At 34.0% G+C, this 11,293-nt stretch overlaps 1 long non-coding RNA gene across 1 annotated transcript in view; it reads left to right on the plus strand.

Annotated features, from left to right (window-relative positions):
- The window catches only part of LOC116091969, a 17,856-nt gene extending 9,405 nt beyond the window's left edge, over window positions 1-8,451 (plus strand). Inside the window, exon 2 of the long non-coding RNA XR_004119129.1 lies at window positions 8,351-8,451. This is a non-coding gene — a long non-coding RNA (uncharacterized LOC116091969). The remainder of the gene's footprint in view (window positions 1-8,350) is intronic.
- The last annotated feature ends 2,842 nt before the right edge of the window (window positions 8,452-11,293 follow it).

Genomic DNA, 11,293 nt, shown 5'->3' on the forward strand with positions numbered 1-11,293 from the left:
AAGCTCCCTTCTCTGTGATAACTCCAGCCTGTGTCAAGTTGACACACAAAACCAGCCAGTACAGAGAGCATCAGTTTTCTTTAATGATATGACAACAGTGACAACATATCAGATAGATGTTACTCTCAAAGTAGCTGGGCAACACAAACTGGACTACACTTGAGGGGAAAAGGAGAAAATTCTAATTTGAGTGGGTAAGGAAGTAGGAGTGAAGAAGATTGGTAAGACAGGAATTGGGATAGGTAAATATGATCACAATACATTGTGAAATTTTTTCAAAGAAATAATTAAAGTATTACTTAAAATAATGTTCTTAGCTGGTGCCTAAGTAGAGTCTTTACACCTATTGACTAGCATCTGTGTCACAGGAAGTTATTCTGCACAATACTAGAAGGAAAGGTACCTACCAACCCCACTAGAAACCCTGCAATCTACAGCTATAACCTGCCTGTGTAATGTGCTGGTGCAATAGTGGCATAACCAACCACTATCTGATTAGAATTGAGTCCTACTTCATGAGATGGAAACCTTTTCTGACCCTGCTCATAGATAGGCTCTGGGCCTGGTGGGAAAGCAAATACTATTGTTCTTCTAAAGAAACTCATGAAGAAATTTACCCTCCCTGTTTTGTTATGTCCATATATAGTTATCTCTTAGCAATCATCGGACAAATTTCCTCTTAAAACAGATGCAAACTAATACACAAAGATCTGCAGTTGCAGGTACTAACACAGAGAGTAAGAGACCTTACTAGGTCACTCTGTACTCAATAGGCTGTCTTGGTCATACATTTTCCCACAGGGATCAGGGAGCTTTATAGAAGAGGCAGTGGATAGATTGTAACTGTCAGAGAGGATTGATGTCACCAAGAAAATGGTGTCTTCCAGACACACCAGGAGTGGCACACATAAACTCACAGAGACAGTGGCAACATGCAGAGGATCTGAACACTTCCAAGCCATACAGGATCCCAGTGCTGAAAGTGGAAAACAGACACAATCTCTCATCCCTAACCAAGCTATCTTTGACTGATCCCTGCTTGAAAAGTGGAAAAAAGCATTTTCAACAATGGAGTCTTACCACACTTCAGGGTAGACCCCATACCCTAAGTAGACAGCCAACACAAAATGTACTCAATGGTGTTTTTATATATTTTTTTTGTATCTCATTTTATTTTGTTTGGGTAATTTTTTTTAATCTCATTGGTATTTTTCCTGTATATTAACCTTTCTGAGTGTGCGTCTTTTGTTTTTTGTGCTTTTTTCACTATTATACCTTAAAATTTTTTTATTTTCATGTTTGTTTTCTAGAGAGAGAGAAAGAAGGCATGAAATTGGATGAGTGGGGGATGGCAATGTAGGGAAGATCTGAGAGGAGACGGGTGAAGGGAAACTATGATCAAAATATATTATATGCTTTTTTTAAAAAAAGATAATATCATTTTAAAAGCAAATGACTTAAAACATAAATTATTTTTATTAAAAAGTAAATGACTGTAGTTTGAGATAAGCCTGTAAAAAATGCATTATTTAAGTTCTGAAATATGGATTTGCTCAAAGGACCATCCAAGAGACAACACTTCACATTCAGCCTTATAAAGGGAAGAGAGGTCACTATAGCAATTAGATACAGGGTTCTACACGAGAAACTGATTTAAACAGTCATGCTCCTCATCTTGCTTAGATGTGAAAGATTTTAAAGCAAGGAGGGTTCATTTTAAAACAGAAATACCAAAAAACCCTTGCCTGTTGTCTTAGGGTTTCACTGCTGTGAACAGACACCATGACCAAGGCAAGTCTTATAAAGAACAGTATTTAATTGGGCTGGCTTACAGGTTCAGAGGTTCAGTCCATTATCATCAAGTGGGGAACTAGGCAGCATTCAGGCAGACATGGTGCAGGAGGGGCTGAGAATTCTACATCTTCATTGAAGGCAGCTAGTGGAAGAATGTCTTCCGGAGTGAGGGTCTTAAACCCATACCCACAGTGACACACACCTACTCCAATAAGGCCTCACCTTAAAATAGTGCCACTCCCCAGGCTAAGCGTATTCAAATCATGACACCTGACTCTAGTGCTCTGAAGAATACACCAGGAATAAGTATTGTTGGATGATGCTCCTCAGCTAATCTGTCCAACATTATTTTCTTCCCACGCCTTATTCTTTCATGATTTCACAGCTAAGTTCTTTTACCATAGTTAAGAGAAGAGAAAGCCTAACCATAATTTTATTTGTTACCTTCCCACTTCGACCTTATTGAGAATGAGAATTAATCTAGTTTTAAAGGCTGGTGCTTATCCTGCCCCACAGATGTTCATAAGACCATACCAGAGCAAGACTCTTGACTTCAATATGGTTATGGCATGACCTAATGGAGCAAAAATAGAGCACAGATTAGGTTCATTTAATGTCATCCATCTGGCTAATTCCACCTTCAAAATTAAACAAATAAGTTACTTAGCTGAGTAGAGTTCTAATTCAACATTATGTTGCTCTATGATCCTCTAATACAATTTGGCAGCTGTAATTGAATCTTCAAAAAGATATACAAATGCCAGAAATAAACATGCCCAAATGCTCAACTCAAACAACTGATTTCTTTATTCCAATTTGTACCTATGGAATTGTGTTTGATGAAGAAAGCCAAGTATTTGGTTTACTATTCTTTTCTCTCACTTTCAGTTTACATCTGAAACAATCTTTATTTCAGTTCTATTGCAGAAAGAAATATTCACTGAATCTAAAATGATGGATTCTTTCTCACTTTCTGTTCTTACATGAGGGACAATGGGTTTGACCAACATCTACAATCTTTGTTAGCTCTGCACAGGTGATTTCTATTACTTGATTTCTACTGCATGATCAGTAGGAACCTCTCACTGGTCCTGTGAGCCACTTTAGTATGAGTCACTGTTGAGATTGTGTGAGCCACATTGGTATGAGTCACTGTTGAGATTGTGTGAGCCACATTGGTATGAGTCACTGTTGAGATTGTACTTTGGTTCATTGGTTCTGGATTGTTTATTGAGATACATTGTAGAATTGTTCAAATTTCATAACCATGTGTTTATGTTGTAGTGAAAGTGTGGAGGCCCAGGCACTATATCACTTCCTATTCTATATTGCTAGTCATTTTATCTTGCCATGGTTCTTTTGATATTAACCACTAGTATTTGTCAAATTTTTCTAACTTTATTACTCACTTCAATCTTCAGTACTTCTTTATTCCTGGATTTTTACTTGTTTAACACTGAATAGTTTTGTTTTTTCTTATTATTTAAAGGTATTTCCTAATTCATTTTAAAAATTCTCCAACGTATTTTTAAATGTTTTGATATTTTTGAAATCATGAAGTCATAAGCCTGTCCTACTTAGCCATTATCCATAGTTGTTTGTCACTTTGTTTTCTTTTATTTGAAGTTGTTCTGTATATGTCTGACTTATCTGTAGTTGGGGATCTAGGATCTTTCCCCTTTTTTGGCATGTATAGCATCGGGTGAAAACTGTTGTTCAGAAAAACATACTCTAATTTGAGCAGCAAACATTTCCCGGGCCAATCCAATGACTAGAAGTTTAGCAGACATCTGCTTCATCCTGATCTGTCTTCAGGGTACCCTTCTTCCTTGTGTGCCATAATAAAAACGGGAGAACATTCACTATCCTTATGAGGTTTCTACTCCAAATTGTGGTTGCAACAATGGAAGGGTTTCAGAACCGTTCAATCTTTCAACCACCTTCTTGGGCATCTGCAGAGATCCCTACAGGAGAAGCAACACAACTCTGGGGACTTCCAATTTCCCTTCCTGGATCTTGAGCTTCAGACAATTTTAATTTTCAATTCTCTGACATGTAGTGCATTTCTCATTCTCTGGGTCCATCATTAAACAGTACATGATAATACTTTACAAGCAGTTGACCTAAGACACAATAAAGACAACAGAGGAGAGTTATGTTTTACAGTGGACAGTAATTTGACTTAACTGATAAGTATTTGGTTTTTAGTGATGGAGTAAAAATTAATTATGCTATTAAATATCAATTTTCTCAAAAAACTAACTTTGCCAACAACTGAGAACTTCCAAATCTGTGCCAGATATGTGAAGTGTTCAAAATGAATATACTACATGGTGAGTAATATGAGTGCTAACACATCCTACAGGCAGTATACATACAAACAGTGGCTTTTTGCCCTCATATGTGGTTTATCACTGAGCTTATAAGTTACAAGCAAAGTTAATTTTAAGAGAGAAATGAAATTCAATTGATAGCATATTCATATATATGAATTAAATAATGTGTATTTTCATATAAACATTTAAATAAAAAGTAAAGATCAGAATTATAAAAATAAGCAAAGTTTTGTATATATATATATATGTATGAATTAAAACAAATTTCAAGAACATAGCTTTTCATTTGATTTAAATTGGTATTTGGAATGATACACTCCATTTCCCCCCTTAACTTCAAAATATTTTATTTCAATTTAAGAGGCAATACTCCAACAGTATAACTCTGGCAGAATGCTTGGCATTCAAAGTTTGACACATCTGATTGACTCATAGCCAGATTAGTCAAACAAAGAGAAATAAAAATAAATAATATTTTGCTAGCTGTACTTTCAGAAATAAAATATAACATATATATCACAATGTTCATCAATTTAAATGTGCAAAAAGCACAAAGCTATTAGTATATATTAGTTTTGAATGTTCTTTGTGTATCTGCATTACAGCAATCTTTATTATAATGTTTTCAAGTTGTTTCAATAAGGCAGAATACTCTATAATTTAGTTTAATGATCAAATATCTTTGTGAAATAGAAAACAAAACAGTTCAATTTGACTATTTCTGATCCACAATGTGAATGTAAGTGTAAATCTTTTTTAAAATGGTCTTAATATGTATCACTGAATAAAATATATCTAGGAACACACAATTTTAGTGAAAATGAATGGAATAATTTTGCAAAACAAATTGCAAGCTACATTAAAGGAGAGTACTTAGTTATGAATATATTAAATCAATTCACAATTTGTACTCTTTATAACTGAAATTATGTAATACTCAGCGCTCTGTGTGTTTTCCTTGATTGATACCCAAATGAATGTTGCATTGATTATATATTATCCTTCCTAATCCACTTAAATCTAGATGTAAAATAACACCATACACATAGAATTTCTGTGTCCCAGTAGCACTGTACAGTGTATGGTATTTTCAATTACGTTTGATAAACAACAAAACATTCAAAAATACCTCTTTACTCTTTTCCATTAGTTATACATGAAATTAAAATGAGTCATGAGAAGTAATGCTGTCATGCTAAGATATTCAGCGCATCTGTGAATGCATTACTTTCTGTAGCTGACAGGTTTCTATGGGCCCTTCTGCTTTTAAAGCCGTAGAGGAGTCTGTATTTTTTCACACAATAGATGGCTTGGAGAAGCCTGTCTTTTGAAATGAAGAGCTGGAGAATGCTGCAAGAGACTTGCCAAATCACAGTACAATTATTAATCCAAGCATGATGAAATTGTTCCTTTAACTATAATCATGTAATTCATCAAAATACTACTAGAGCATGTCACCTTCAATGGCTACGCCGACAGAGCTCCTTATTCTAATGTCTACAAGTGCAGAAAAATATTTTTGATGTTATGGATTTTTACAAAGCAATGTTTTGAATTTAGACGACCTTGCTTTATAGTTTTATTTAAAAAAAAAAACTATACCATGTTTTACTTAAGTGTGGGTATTTTGCATGTGAGTGATCTCAGGTATTGAGGTTGTATATAGAGGTATTTAGAACAAAATTGATATATTTCCCATATGTCAGTTACCTCATCCTCTTCGATGACTATGCTAAACATGCTAAGTCTATATGTAGCCTCATAAGCACACAAATCAGCAGATCACACAAACTACACTGGGATCAACCCACAGTGCTTCCTTATACATTTATTTTCTAACATAATTGCATACATGTCCAAATATTATGCTGGAAATTGAAATGTAGAACAAACCAGCACTATTTCTTGACACTTATCCAAAAGACACTGAGGAATGACTTGTTTGAAGTAAAAGTAAAACATTAGCGTTTTTGTGCTCTTCAGTGTTAAGATGCCTGAAGTTGTATATTGTTCATATAGTATTGGTATACTATTTGAAATAAGAATTTCAATATAATTAGTAACAGTATTTATTCTGTTTTCAAACACTGTGATCAAGTGAATAGAATGTAAAAATATAAGTTTTAGGCTGAAATATTTGAATAAACTAACCAAACCGAAGGCATGACAATGAACAGTAATACCTTTCTATGTACTCTAAAACAATACTCAAATTCTCTTGCCCATTGACTGACAAGTATGCTTCTTCTTGCTAACACATTTTCCGTTAAGAGCATGTAAGTCAGCAAAAATAAAGATGTGAAATTTTGCTGTACTGGTTAATTTATCAGTGTTCAAAGTAAAACTTTCAAGTATCATATTCTTTTAATGTAAATGCCAAAATATTTCTGTAACACTATTCTATTAGGTTTGAGTTTTGTCAGACATCAGTAGTAGCAAATAAACTATTTTTTAAATAAAGCCAGTTTCTTACAGTATATTCTGATCGCAAAAGCAAACAAAATCTCGATATGATTGGTGTTATTATCTTATTCAACACTTAGTTTTCATCTTTTCTTTATAATAATTATAACTTTAATGGTAGAAAAGTTAATTGTTATGTTCCTCAACTTGTATAGAAGTTTTATTTTCAATAAATAGTTCATATTTTAAGAATAATGATTCATAGCCAATGAATTGCATTAACATTTATTTAATTAGTTTTAAATGAAAAATCTGAGAGCTTGCACTTTATTTTAGCTGATCACATGAGAGCTCTCAAAAACATTTTTTTTATACAGAGATGACATGATTATGTGCTCTCTCATAGTAATGCTCGTTTTGAAACAGGGTCTCCCTACAGAATAATAAGCTTATCTGGAACTCACTGCACAGACCATCATGAATTTATACTCATGACTCTCCTGTCTTAGCTTCCTAAGTACAGGGACTGCAGGCATGCAGCCCCATGCCAGGCTGCAAATGTTTCTAAGGTCACTGATCTTTACCTATTTCCCCAAAGGAAACAGGAATAATTTTACTAAAATATTATCAAAAGTTTCTACTCATTATGACTGTCTGTCACAATAGATTTTTCTGTAGAAGAACTGTATTTACTCCTTTAAATTTTCTTAGACTTCTGTGTATCTGTGCATGTGTTCCTGGGCATGTTTGTGCTGCAGGCATCAAGCAGAAGAGGGTGCCCAGTGAGCTTGTATGTCAGTCCATGGTGAACTATACAAAATTGTGGTCTATTGAAAAGAAGCAAGAAAGACCTCTCTAGCCCAAGAGTTGAAGATATTTCTGTGATAGCTCTCATTTACATCAAGTGCATTAACATGAACTTTCAAAAAAGATTTCAGAATTCTTACCCTTAAAACTATACATTGCCTTTAATCCCAGCACTTGGGAGGCAGAGGCAAGCGGATTTCTGAGTTCGAGGCCAGCCTGGTCTACAGAGTGAGTTCCAGGATAGCCAGGGCTATACAGAGAATCCCTGTCTGGAAAAACAAAAAAAAAAACAAAAACAAACAAACAAACAAACAAACAAACAAAAAAGTATACATTGCTCTCTCTCTCTCCCTTTTTCTCTAACTTTCTGTCTCTGTTTCGATATCTCATTTCCCCCACTTTTCTCTTTCTCCTGATTCCTCTCCTCTTTTCTTCTTTGATATTCTCTACAATCAAAACTCCTGCACATATATTTGTCAACTTAAGTAAACCAAATATATAATCTATGAAAAATATCACTAGTATATGCAGTTACATTCTGTCTCAGGCTAGTGTATAAAAGAGCTAGTGTCACTAAATACTATTATTTGATTCTTTTATGAAATATAAATATAGGTATTATACTGAATTATATACCATAATATTTAGCATATTATTTGGTATAAAAAGAAAGCAAATACTCAATGACTACATATGTTGCTTTAGCATAGCTAAAATATAAGGAAAACAGAATAATAGCTTGAAAATAGAATGATTTCTGTTTTTACTTTCCAATGGAAGCATTTATGGAGTTCTTATTGTTACCTAACTTTAAGTGCTACCAAGACAGGAGTGTAGGTTCCAAAACAATAAAGATTAGTGCTTTAAGACATGAGAAGTAATCATTAAAACTACAAAATAATTTAATTAATGAAAATTAAATTTTTTTGTATAATATATTTTGATCATGCTTTTACCTACCCCAACTCCTCCTACATAACTTTGTTTTAATTTTTTATCTCCCTCTTTAGAAAGAAAACAATGAAGGAAGAAAATATACAGCAAAATTTTGTAACTCTGGAATCAATATGGTTTGACAAATAAATGAACTTTATGTTCTGGATTGATTAAGCATAAATATCTTAAAGCTCTTTATATATTACTAAATTTCTAGAGAGGAACACATTGATATTTGTTAGAACATATTTGGAATTTCCATGTCAATATTTTATTGTCACTACAGAAGAGTGATGTTACAACTTAATTCTAAACCTTTGGATAAGAAAATCTATGACACATTTTGAGGAAATGTGTTCTAGAATATGTAAATAAAATCTAGACTCAATGAAAGAAGACTGTAATAATATAGCAAGCACTGCAGCTTTGCTCACATCTACCTGGTCGCATAGCAGAATAGATTTTGTCATCACTGTGAAGACAGACCTGCAGATATAGCCTTCAAGACCTGCTGAGGGTTCATGTCTTGATGACTATGATTCCAGTAGAGAGTAAACATATTTACATGACACAAAATATGTGTTGTTAAGAATGTAGACTTCACTTTCCTCTATGGAATAGACAAAAATAGTGTTGCAGTAAATAAAAACAACTGAATATGATATGGAACTTTAAGGCCATTCACATTTTAATCCAGAATACTAAGAGAGAGAGGGAGAAAGGAGTAATTCTGAAGATACTAGTCAGAAAGATGAAATAACCATGGTATTTATTTAGAGGAACAAAGAAGACTAAATTTCAAGAAAAGAGTCAGGATAAAAATGTTTGTTCTGAGCCTGGTCTATAGAATGAGTTCCAGGACAGCCAGAGCTATACAGAGAAACCCTGTCTCGAAAACAAAGAAACAAAAAAAACGTTTATTCTGGACCCTAGTAAGAATCAAATGTGATGTCAAATAAAGGTTGGTAAATAAGAGTAAATCTCATAGGAGAATTTTGAAGTCCTAATTTTGTCTTGAATTTAGATTTTATACATTCTAAAGGTATAATCATACTACAGAAATAGATCAAACCACAAGGAATGAAGATGTAGAAAAAAATAGAAAGTAAGTTCTCACAGTCTTCTATACTTAAACTTTGGCAGAGAATGACAAACAGACTATGGGAATTAGTGTCTATAAAGAGGTAGAACTAATACAACAGTGAAAAGTTTAATTCATGATTAAGACTCTTCAGAAGGTAAATACTGATTTCTTTAGTCTTGACATAAAAATTTTTGATGAATGTGTTGTGAATTATTTCTATATAGTGGTAAGCAAAGAAACAAACAGAATATTAAATAGCAAAAAAGGAATTTGAGGCTCTGTGTATGGACAATTAATTAACCACATTCTGTAGCAGATTTATAATATAAAATTTAGAACTTTTAAAACTGGCAAACCCAGTATTTTTATACACTGTTAAAAATGATCCTGCATAGGTGAGGAGAAGAATGAGGAGGAGCAAGAGGGATGGTGAGAGGAAGGAAAGAGATGAAGAAAGAGGGTGGTGGAGAGAGAATGAACACCTTTGTAATAACATATTGAGTGTTCATCATCTGGTGGAAGAAAAACTAGGGGCACAGGTACAGGAGTACAAAGAAACATATACCTACAATCATATGACAGCTACTTAGTCTTTGCTACCTGGATCATGTTGGCTATCATAACAAAAGTATTGCCTATTTATTTATTTATTTATTTATTTATTTATTTATTTATCCCAAACACACACTTCCCACCTGGACTTCCTCTCACAGTGTCTCTCCCTCCATCCCTGTCCCATTTCCTTTTTCTTTAGAAGGTGCCCTGCCCCTGCTGTGTGCCCACTACACACGCCTTGTGCATCAGTCTCTGCAGGATTATGTATATCCTCACCCACTGTGATGACACAGCCCTTTGGGGGAATGGATGGATATACCACAGTGAGGCTACAACTTTAGGGGAGAGCCTCTGGTCCAGTTGTCAGGAGACCCACATGGAGACTGAGAGGCATGTCTGCTACATTTGTTGGATGGTGGCTCAGTGTCAGAAGTTTCAGAAGATTCAGGTTAGTTGACTCTGTTTGTCTTCCTGTGGGGAAGTTGGATACAGGATATAGGTGATTGGTTTATGGGGTATTTGTTTGAATGATTTATAGAAATTGAAATTTATAGATGTTCCCATTTGATGTTTTTGATTTTTCCTAATAACAAATTCTAAAGAAGTAGAATATTTAGGATTTGTGAGTTATCTGAATACCAATGGGGAATATTCTAATTCTGGCCTCTTTAAATGCCCACAGACTAATATACTCAGTTACCCCACTATGATATCAAGCCTCTGAGATTCTTTAAAAATCCCAGAAAACATTTGTTCTAAAGCTTGAACATAGCAAGCATTTATTAATAAATAAACAATGGATTGCATCTTTTATTAGATTATATGTAGTTGAGTCTTCTGTCAATATATCTTTAATCCCTGAACTCCAGTGGCATTCACGGGGATAAATTTTCCACACTACCAACAAACACCATTTGTCCTTCACTGTTCCAGAGTGGGATTTATCCTTCTGTCTTAGGACAGGATTCTCTTTCCATCTGTGGCTTCTCAGACTCTACGGGGCAGTTTTTTTCCAGTCAATATTTAAAGAGCTTCCACTACTTCTTTTATTGCAGTTTATTCAATTAGTAAGCAACCCTATGTGTATTTCTATGTCACTTTATTTTTAACAAGAAAGCTTACACAGCTTAAAGTGGAAGGTCCCGAATAAAAAACAGTCTTATAAGTATTAGCTATCTTATTTATTTAATAAAAATTCACCAGCTATAAAATCAAAGTGCATCATTATCTATTTGAGCCCTAACTATCTAATTCAGGCTTGGGTTGTAGATAAAATAGAAAATGTAATTTGTCATCATAAGCGTATTATTATTTAATCATATGAAACTTATGGTTTATCTTGAGAAAAGTTTATAGTAATTTTAATATATAGGAGCCA

Source organism: Mastomys coucha, unplaced genomic scaffold (assembly GCF_008632895.1).
Source record: "Mastomys coucha isolate ucsf_1 unplaced genomic scaffold, UCSF_Mcou_1 pScaffold15, whole genome shotgun sequence".
Taxonomy (NCBI): domain Eukaryota; kingdom Metazoa; phylum Chordata; class Mammalia; order Rodentia; family Muridae; genus Mastomys; species Mastomys coucha.